This window comes from Akebia trifoliata, chromosome 10 (assembly GCF_017979445.1).
Source record: "Akebia trifoliata isolate Shusen 1 chromosome 10, ASM1797944v1, whole genome shotgun sequence".
Taxonomy (NCBI): Eukaryota; Viridiplantae; Streptophyta; class Magnoliopsida; order Ranunculales; family Lardizabalaceae; genus Akebia; species Akebia trifoliata.
The window spans coordinates 6,666,599-6,675,866 of NC_141384.1; the positions used below are offsets into that span (position 1 = coordinate 6,666,599).

Genomic DNA, 9,268 nt, shown 5'->3' on the forward strand with positions numbered 1-9,268 from the left:
TGCACTTTAACATAAGGGTGCAACTTGGTTCAATTTGAGGTCAAATTGGAACCGAATCAACATAGGTTGGTTCCATTAAATAATAACCAGAACCGAACCAAATTCCATTGGAACCAACCGAACCCAAATTGAACTAAAGTCGATTTGGTTCGGTTCGATTTTACGAATTGCCAATATTTTATAAATTGTAAGTAACATTTTTTAATGAAAAATCAAATATATAATAAACATAAAATTTCAAACAATAATCACTAATCTATCCATAACAAGTCATTAGTTTATCCATAAAAAACCACTAACCTATGTCATAACTCATAAAATAATTCATAATAATTATTATATACATATATATTTATTTATTGCGTAGGGGTTCAGTTCTTGGTTTGGTTCGGTTCTACACAAGCTTGATTTGATAACCGAACCAAACCACCCTAAATCTTTCGGTTTGATTTAATTCTCGGTTGAACCAGACCAACTTGCACCCCTACTATAATGTATGTTAGTCCATCATATAAAGTTAAGATGTAAGGGAATTTTTATAATTTTAAAAAGTAAATAGTGTGAATTTCAATTTACATCATTCACCCTTCAATAATCATAATTGTAAATATGTTATTTAAAATTCAAAATAATTATAATGACTTAAATTTCTTTCCTTAAAAATTTGACGAACGACTAAGCCACGGTAAAGTCTACATTGAGAAAATTCAAGACCCAAAAGAGGCAATGACAAATGATTAAGCTAATATAAAGTTGATAATATTTTTCGACCAAATTGTAATTGCACCAGTCAAGATTTTCGTCGCTCTTAAAAGAGATTTGTCACTAAGTATGAAGTTGATTAAGCCACAACTTTCCATAATTGTGATTATTACACTGCGCTTCGTATCTATCTAGACTTTCTTTATTGACCTCAAGGTGAGGAGATGCGACAATATGGACATGTAAAAGATAAATGTGATCATGTTCGGATCAAGAAAAATAACTTTTACCAAAAGTTTATCGTGATCTATTAGATCAAAATTAAGGAAAAGTATGACAAGAACAACAAACCTCTTTATTAGAGAACAAATCATACATCAAAGCCATTTAAGACCCAAAAGAGGAAATGACTAATGACGCAACCCACGATTGCCTTTATTGAATTTGTTTTGCATTCCAAGAGTACGTCAATGTAATCATGACTCGTTTACGTGATCACTAAGTTAAAAAAAAATTTGGTGTAATTCTCCATCGTCGACATCTTTCCAATGATTCTGAGGGGGATGATAGATCATACACAATGTGAAAACTGAAAATTTTGACAAGAAAATTCGACGGGCGGAAGCCCATGAATTTTAGAAATCAAATTTCGACTACCCATTACTATTGACATTTTTTATGTTCCCTAATTCGACGGTTTAAAGCCATCAAATTTCTCCCATCCTCCATTTATTTGACAATTTTGGTTCATCGATAAAAAAAAAAATTTGACGGTAAAAAATTTCTTCTACATTTGTAGGATTTACATGTGCTGTGCATCCACTTATTCAACTTTTTATCAAGAGAAAGTCCATTGATTAGATGGTTAAGATTGTCTGATCAAGTCCAATTTTTTATCTAAGATGTTTAATACACATGAATTGAAGAAATAACAAATTAAAAGAAAATTACTTTTGATCAGTCAAAAGTTTTCTAGCACAGTGAAAGTATAGAAAAAGAAGAAAAAAGGGTCTGTGGGCACATTTTTATTAATCATTAGGTCTAGACTCTGGGCTTAAATCATCCCACAAAAAGGTAATCTTCCATCTTATCTTTTATATTATTTTATGAAACTTTATACAAACAGATCGATTGTAAATTATTAATCTCTTCGGGTAGAGCAACGGATCAAAAAAGCTAAGGTCGTATTTCAAATATTAATGTCTTTTGTTGTATTGGGCTCTTTGCTATCACCTCACAATAATTTTATGGGAAGTTAGTGAACCAATCATGTTTTTTTTAACGTTTATGAAAATGATCATATACACAATTTCATAATTTTTTTTATTATTATAACAAAAACGAATATCTAGGGCATAAAATATATGATGTACGGTCATAATTAGATTCTTTCAAAGCATGTAGCTCTTATAAATTAGATGATTTTTTTTTTTTTTTTTTACTTATCGTAGGTATCTCCACCCTTCAGGTGAGATTAATCCCACGGTCACAGGCACCACCCCTTCAGAAAGTTCTACGGGTTGAGTCGAGGGTCAGTCGAACCCTGGAGGATGTCCCCAAGGAATTCATAACTTTATGGGGTTTCGAACACTTAACCTACATTTTAGGTTACGAATCGGATGATGAACTACTCATATGAGTTGATATCTAGAAATCCAAATCTTCCAAATCACTCTTGTTATGAGTTTTTGCGTCATATGTTTCTCTGTTCTATGTTATCTGGTTTTTATATAGCATTCAAATTGAATTAATATGAAAGTACATCGATATTTTTACATATTATAAGTAATGTAAGAGATATCTCTATTTTTCTCCGACTTCCTGGAACCTACATTCAACTTAAAGCAATAGAGATAATTAAATTCATCAAATTGTTCTATAATAGATGGCATATTAGATTGTTTTTCTCTTCATTTTTTAATATATATAAGAAGGAAATTGAATATTTGACCATTTTCTGATTGGTTAAATGATTTTGTAAAATATTCCTCCATTTTCGTAAAACAATCATAGTTTTATGTGTAATTTAGATAAATGTCTCCGGGTGTTGAGTGAATATTTAGCACACCCCAGCTTTTCAAATGGATGAGATCGATATCTCTTGACTGCAGTCTACTGTGGGAGACTAAAGGAAAGTGACCAAAATACCAAAAAACTCTCGATTTGTTTCCTCAAAATCCATTGTCTTCAAATTTGGTTTGGTGAGAAGAAATAAGTAAAAAATTTAAGATTTTGGATTGAAGATAAGAGATATTTTAGTTATTTTTATTAGCTGTCATCATATTGAAACATCTTAAACTTGACTATATTTGTCTAATCACCTAATAATTTTATTAACATTTGATAACCTAAAATAGGATCTACCACCCTAAGAATAGAAGGGAATTGGCTCACTTAAAAATATATATATAAAGAAAGAAAAATAGAAAGGAATGTGGGAAAAGCCAAAAGCAAACAATCAATCAAATTCTCTAAAATTTCTTTCTTGATGTTTGAATGGTGATTCATTTGTTAAAGTGCATGCCCATCTCTCTCTCTCTCTCTGATTTGAAGCTCTCCCAACATGGATTCCTTACTTGTAAAAAAAACAATCACCTATCCATAGAGAGCTACTACTTTTTCCAACTTTCCAACTTTTGCCATTTATTAACATTGGCTCAAGGACCAAGGGAATGTGGCACTTCTTTTTTGCATGGGAGTTAAACAAGACAAGAGTGAAGAAGCTCATCTGATTTGTCAAACCTAAACCCCACTAACCTAACTACCATCATTGCAGCTGAGATGGTGGAGAGTAACTTTTATCTTTATTGATTATAATTCTTGAGAGCTGGTGTGGCAATAGTAACTCTCTAATTTTTTTTTTTTGCCTTTTTAGGTAGGGTTGAAGGAATGTTTCTTTTCTTAAGATCTGTCTCCCTACCTAACTAGGATTGGACCCTCTCTCTCTCTCTCTCTCTCTCTATATATATATATATATATATATATATATATATATATATTGGACCCTCTCTCTCTCTCTCTCTCTCTCTCTCTCTCTCTCTCTCTCTCTCTCTCTCTATATATATATATATATATATATTATATATATATATATATATATATATATGTGGAATCTCTCTCTCTATATATATATATATATATATATATATATATGTGGAAATGTTCAGCAACAAACATTTTGGCAAAACATTTTTCAAAACATGGGTTAGAGGTTTTGGAATGGGCTGATTTTTGGTGAGGATGATCTCTACGGTGAGAAGATCATCATCACCTAAAATCAGCCCATTCCAAAACTTCTAACCCCATCAAAAATGATTTACAAAAAATGGACGGTCCACGATTTTTCAACTTGTAAACTGGGGCTAGAAATTTTGGAATGGGCTGATTTTTGGTGAGGATGATCTCCTCACCATAGAGATCATCCTCACCAAAAATCAACCCATTCCAAAACCTCTAACCCATGTTTTGAAAAATGTTTGTCAAAATGTTTGTTGCTGAACGGGACCCATATATATATATATATATATATATGGGACAGTTCAGCAACCTTAAAGTTTGCCAAGTTTGGTGCCAAACATTTTTCAAAATAAGGGTTAGAAGCTTTGGAATGAGTTGATTTACAAAAATTGGATGGTCTAAAATTTTTTAACTTGTAAACATGGGGCTAGAAGTTTCATAATGAGCTGATTTTTGGCAAGGATGATCTCCTCACCATAGAGATCATCCTCACAAAAAATCAGCCCATGCCAAATATTTTTGTCCATATAAGACAAAATGGTGTGTCGCAAAGGGGGTCGTAATAACCCAACCCTATATATATATAGATATATGGGAAATGTTCAGCAACAAACATTTTGGCAAAACATTATTCAAAACATTGGTTAGAAGTTTTGGAATGGGCTGATTTTTGGTGAGGATGATCTTCACGGTGAGGAGATCATCATCATCAAAAATCAGCCCATTCCAAAACTTCTAACCCCATCAAAAATGGTTTACAAAAAATAGACGGTCTACGATTTTTTAACTTATAAACATGGGGCTAGAAGTTTTGGAATGGGCTGATTTTTGGTGAGGATGATCTCCTCACCGAAGAGATCATCCTCACAAAAAATCAGCCCATTCCAAAACCTCTAACCCATGTTTTGAAAAATGTTTTGCCAAAATGTTTGTTGCTGAACGTATATATAGGGTCCCGTTCAGCAACAAACATTTTGGCAAATCATTTTTCAAAACATGGGTTAGAGGTTTTGGAATGGGCTGATTTTTGGTGAGGATGATCTCTACGGTGAGGAGATCATCCTCACCAAAAATCAGCCAATTCCAAAACTTTTAGCCCCAATTTACAAGTTGAAAAATCGTGGACCGTCCATTTTTTGTAAATCATTTTTGATAGGGTTAGAAGTTTTGGAATGGGCTGATTTTTGGTGATGATGATCTCCTCACCGTAGAGATCATCTTCACCAAAAATCAGCCCATTCCAAAACCTCTAACCCATGTTTTGAAAAATGTTTTGCCAAAATGTTTGTTGCTGAACATTTCCCTATATATATATATATGGATTAGGATCTGTTTGGAATGGGCTGATTTTTTGTGAGGATGATCTCTATGGTGAAGAGATCATTCTTGCAAAAAATCAACCTGTTATGAAACTTCTAGCCCCATGTTTACAAGTTGAAAATTTTAGACCGTCCAATTTTTGTAAATCACTTTTGATGGGGTTAGAAGTTTTGGAATGTAATGATTTTTTGCAATGATGATCCCCTCACCACAGAGATCATCCTCACAAAAAATCAGCCCATTCCAAACCTTTTTAACCATATAAGACAAAACGTTGTAGCTTTATGAGTAGCTTTATGTGTCTACGGAAAATATATATATATATATATATATATGGGAAATGTTCAGCAACAAAACATTTTGGCAAAACATTTTTGAAAATATGGGTTACAGGTTTTGGAATGGGCTGATTTTTGGTGAGGATGATCTCTACAGGGAATAGATCATCATCACCAAAAATCAGCCCATTCCAAAAACTTCTAACCCATCAAAAATGGTTTACACAAAAATGGACGGTTCACAATTTTTCAACCTGTTAACATGGGGCTAGAAGTTTTGGAATGGGCTGATTTTTGATGAGGATGATCTCCTCACCGTAGAGATCATCCTCACCAAAAATCAGCCCATTCCAAAACCTCTAACCCATGTTTTGAAAAATGTTTTGCCAAAATGTTTGTCAAAATGTTTGTTGCTAAAAGGGACCCTATATATATAGGGGAGCGTTCGCGGGCTAACGGATTGACGAACTGTTTGGCAAACATTTTCGGACCGTTAGATATAACGTGATCCAACGGTCGCGATTTAATTTCACGCGTTATAAAAAAAGTTGCATATTACAGCGCCATCCTTTAAGAAGTGGGTATTTCATGCTTCCTCCCTCTTCTCTTTAAAACAGAGAGAACAGAACTCTCTGTTCTCTCTCTTTCTTCGAACTCTGAACTCTCTCCTCTCTTCGATCTCTCTCACTCGCACTCACCCTCTCTCTCACTCTCGCCCTCTCTCTCACTCTCTCTCTCTCTCACTCTCATCATTCTCTCTCTCGCTCGCTCGCCCTATTCCTCGCTGAAACCTTCGCACGAACGGCTCGCTCTCGCACTGAAACCCTCGCACGAACGGCTCACTCTCGCTGCCTCTCTCTCTCACTCTCTCTGCCTCTCTCATTCACTCTCGCTGCCTCTCTCTCTCTCTCTCTCTCGCCCTATTCATCGCTGAAACCTTCGAATGCTTCGACAGAACTGTAAGTTTTTTTTTTTTTTTTTTTAATTTTTTTTATTGTGATTTCTCATACACTGTAATTATTATTCTATGAACATGAATAATTTATTCATTCGTGAAGTCAAAAAAAGCTGGAATTATTGTGATTTGATTTTCGATTTTATTTATTGTGATTTTAGTTTCCGATTTTTCGAAGACAATAAATCAGGAATTATTTAGGATTTATTTTCGATTAAATTTTTTTGGATTAAATCAGTAGTTTTTTTTATTTATTTATTGTGATTTTAGTAAGAATTATTTGAGAAGATTGTAGTTCTAGTGTTTAAATTAAATCCTTAATTATTATCCATGTGAAACCCCATTTTAAAATTGTCTAAATGCTTAACTTTGTGAATTATTTAGGACTTTTTTTTATTCCGATCATGAACTCTGTTTGAGGGCTGTTTATGCTCTCCATCGGCAGCAAAGTACTTTGGAGAAATCGAGGAAGGGTTCTTTGCATTCTAATAACCAAGGGTTTAACCAATTCGACACTCAGAGGTATGGAATAAGATGACTCTTTCTATTCTTTCATGTATTTAGGTTTACATATATGATTTGCTTTTTCTACATTGTGAATTGTTTCAGTTCTTATTTTAAATTTTTTATTTTTTTTCATTTAATCATTCTTGATTGATTATGTGATTAAAAGCAGTGACTGTTACAAAATATTTCTGATTATTGCAATTAGGAGGAAAAATAGTGTAATACTCTTTAAAAAAAAAACTAAAATATTCTGATTATTGCAATGTTGTTGATGTTAGTCAAGCCATAGTGGGTGGGTGAAAAATAGTGTAATACTCTCTCATGCACTGCAACTTAAAATTGTCATCCTCTTTTTTTTTTTTCCAGGGCCTTCCTGTTATTGCTGTTGGTGTAGGGCAGAGCACATTTGATAAAGCTTCTGTAAGGATTCTGATGTTTCCAAGTTCCTTTCATGTTTTTCTCTATATCTTAATTAAAAGGCAACTTGGTTTAATGTCTACATAGATATATCTTTCATGTTAGGTCCACTACTATGTCCAGTCACACATCCAAATCAATGAATATAGAGATCGTGTTGTTTTGGAGAGTAGAATGGCTGCAGAGTGCACGCTCAGGAAATTCTTTGGATTGGGTCCATGTGGAGAGCTACAGTACCCAGCATATCCTGTAAAGCAGAGGTGGAGATATCCTGGCATTGGTGAATTCCAGGTTACCTTCTAAGTTAGTTTCTAGTGTCTCTCTCTCCTATTTATCTGGGTTCTTTTTCTTGGGTTGTGTTATGTGTGTCTTATTTCTTGTGAGCATATTTTGTTGGGATTGGGGTGCAGCATAGGGGAGCTTGGGGGCCAACCAAAGTTGATCATCACCAAACAGGGGCCAACCAAAGCTGATCATCACCAACCCCAAGCACAAAACATATATGTATTATATATGATGCTTACATAGTGTAATTATCCTTCCTTGCATCCTATGGTTAGAAGCTTTAAAAACTATCAATTGACTGATTTTTGCTCAAATGGGAAAATTGTGGCAGAATAGACACATTGCGTTGAGGTGGGTTGAGTCTGAAATTTCAGCCACATTCTGAAATCTCAGCCCAAGCCTAACCCTGGGCTAGGAAAAGCTCAGCATAAGATCATGTTGAGGCTGGTCATGTTGCTTCCCTAAATTGTGAATCTTGGATTTAGTTTTTGTTGTCCATTTTGTTTTGTTCTGTACGCCATAATACTAAGCTGCGGTTAACAATGTTTGTAATAATGTTATCAATGAGAAGCCACTAGATTAAAATATTAAATTTTGGATTTCAAATATGTAATCCAAAATATGCTTGTTGGGTATTAGGATCTGCTACAGGAGCTTATAACATGGCCAGAACTTAAGTTACAAAATTTCTTAGATGTCTATCCCTTTGTCCAGCTCATACAATTGATAAATGTATGAGTACATCTTCTTTCTTCTTCCTAGTTTTGGAGCCATGGATCAAAATTTAGTTTCGGGATGTCCTGGGGTGTGTTCGAATGAGATATTGGAGGTTTGTCACCACAGTGAAATCTCATTTTTCAACCATGACTTTAAAGCATGGTCTAAATTATGATGACGCTTTCTGTGGTTTTACTAAAGAAAGGAAAAAATGTTTTATTTTTAATGTTTCCTTCCTTTTGTTAAAGATGGTGTAATGAACTCAATTTTTTAATTGACTCAATTTTTTAAATATTTGCAGAATGGCACACTTTTGGTGTTCGATATGCGGCAAACAGCCAAGCCAATGGAATAAATGAATGGTTTGATATGCCACCCTGTTCATACCATACACTCTCTTGCCACTCATTTTAGGCTCATTTGTAATGAGTTATTGGAAGTCTGGACCTAACATTTCTGCTACTGATTTTGACTGAAGGCCATTCCAAGTCCCTGAGATGGAGAATCAAGTGTATGCATATCCCTTGCTAAGTCTCAGTGTAGTGATGACATTATTGCTTCATTTCGTCCGAAAGTTCAAGCATCTAACAACATTATTGGTTCTCAACCTTCACCCACTGTCCGTGGACAAGGAGTACTTGGTTCTCATGTTGTTATTAAGAGGGTTGGTGGCAACAGTTATCAGAACTTGGGATATGCATCTGCCAATGTAAATGATGTTCGATTGACTAAGTCTGCAATTGTAAACATGGATAATTGTAACCCCTTGTTTGCATATGGGGATGAAGTAACCCATAGATATATGTACTTTTTCATAATTTTTAATAAATATTTTATTTTTTATATTTCA

The 9,268-nt window shown here is 34.2% G+C and overlaps 1 long non-coding RNA gene across 4 annotated transcripts; it reads left to right on the plus strand.

The window, feature by feature from the left end:
* Positions 1-6,069: 6,069 nt before the first annotated feature.
* LOC147392995 (uncharacterized) lies at positions 6,070-9,268 on the plus strand. 4 transcript variants are annotated; one of them, XR_015182417.1, is made up of 6 exons: positions 6,070-6,496; positions 6,877-7,014; positions 7,366-7,419; positions 7,522-7,707; positions 7,827-7,945; positions 8,720-9,268. It is a non-coding gene; the product is annotated as an uncharacterized LOC147392995 (long non-coding RNA). The 4 variants fall into 4 exon arrangements; XR_015182416.1 differs by having other exon boundaries at positions 6,073-6,496; positions 7,522-7,719; XR_015182414.1 differs by lacking the exon at positions 7,827-7,945 and having other exon boundaries at positions 6,075-6,496; positions 7,522-7,719.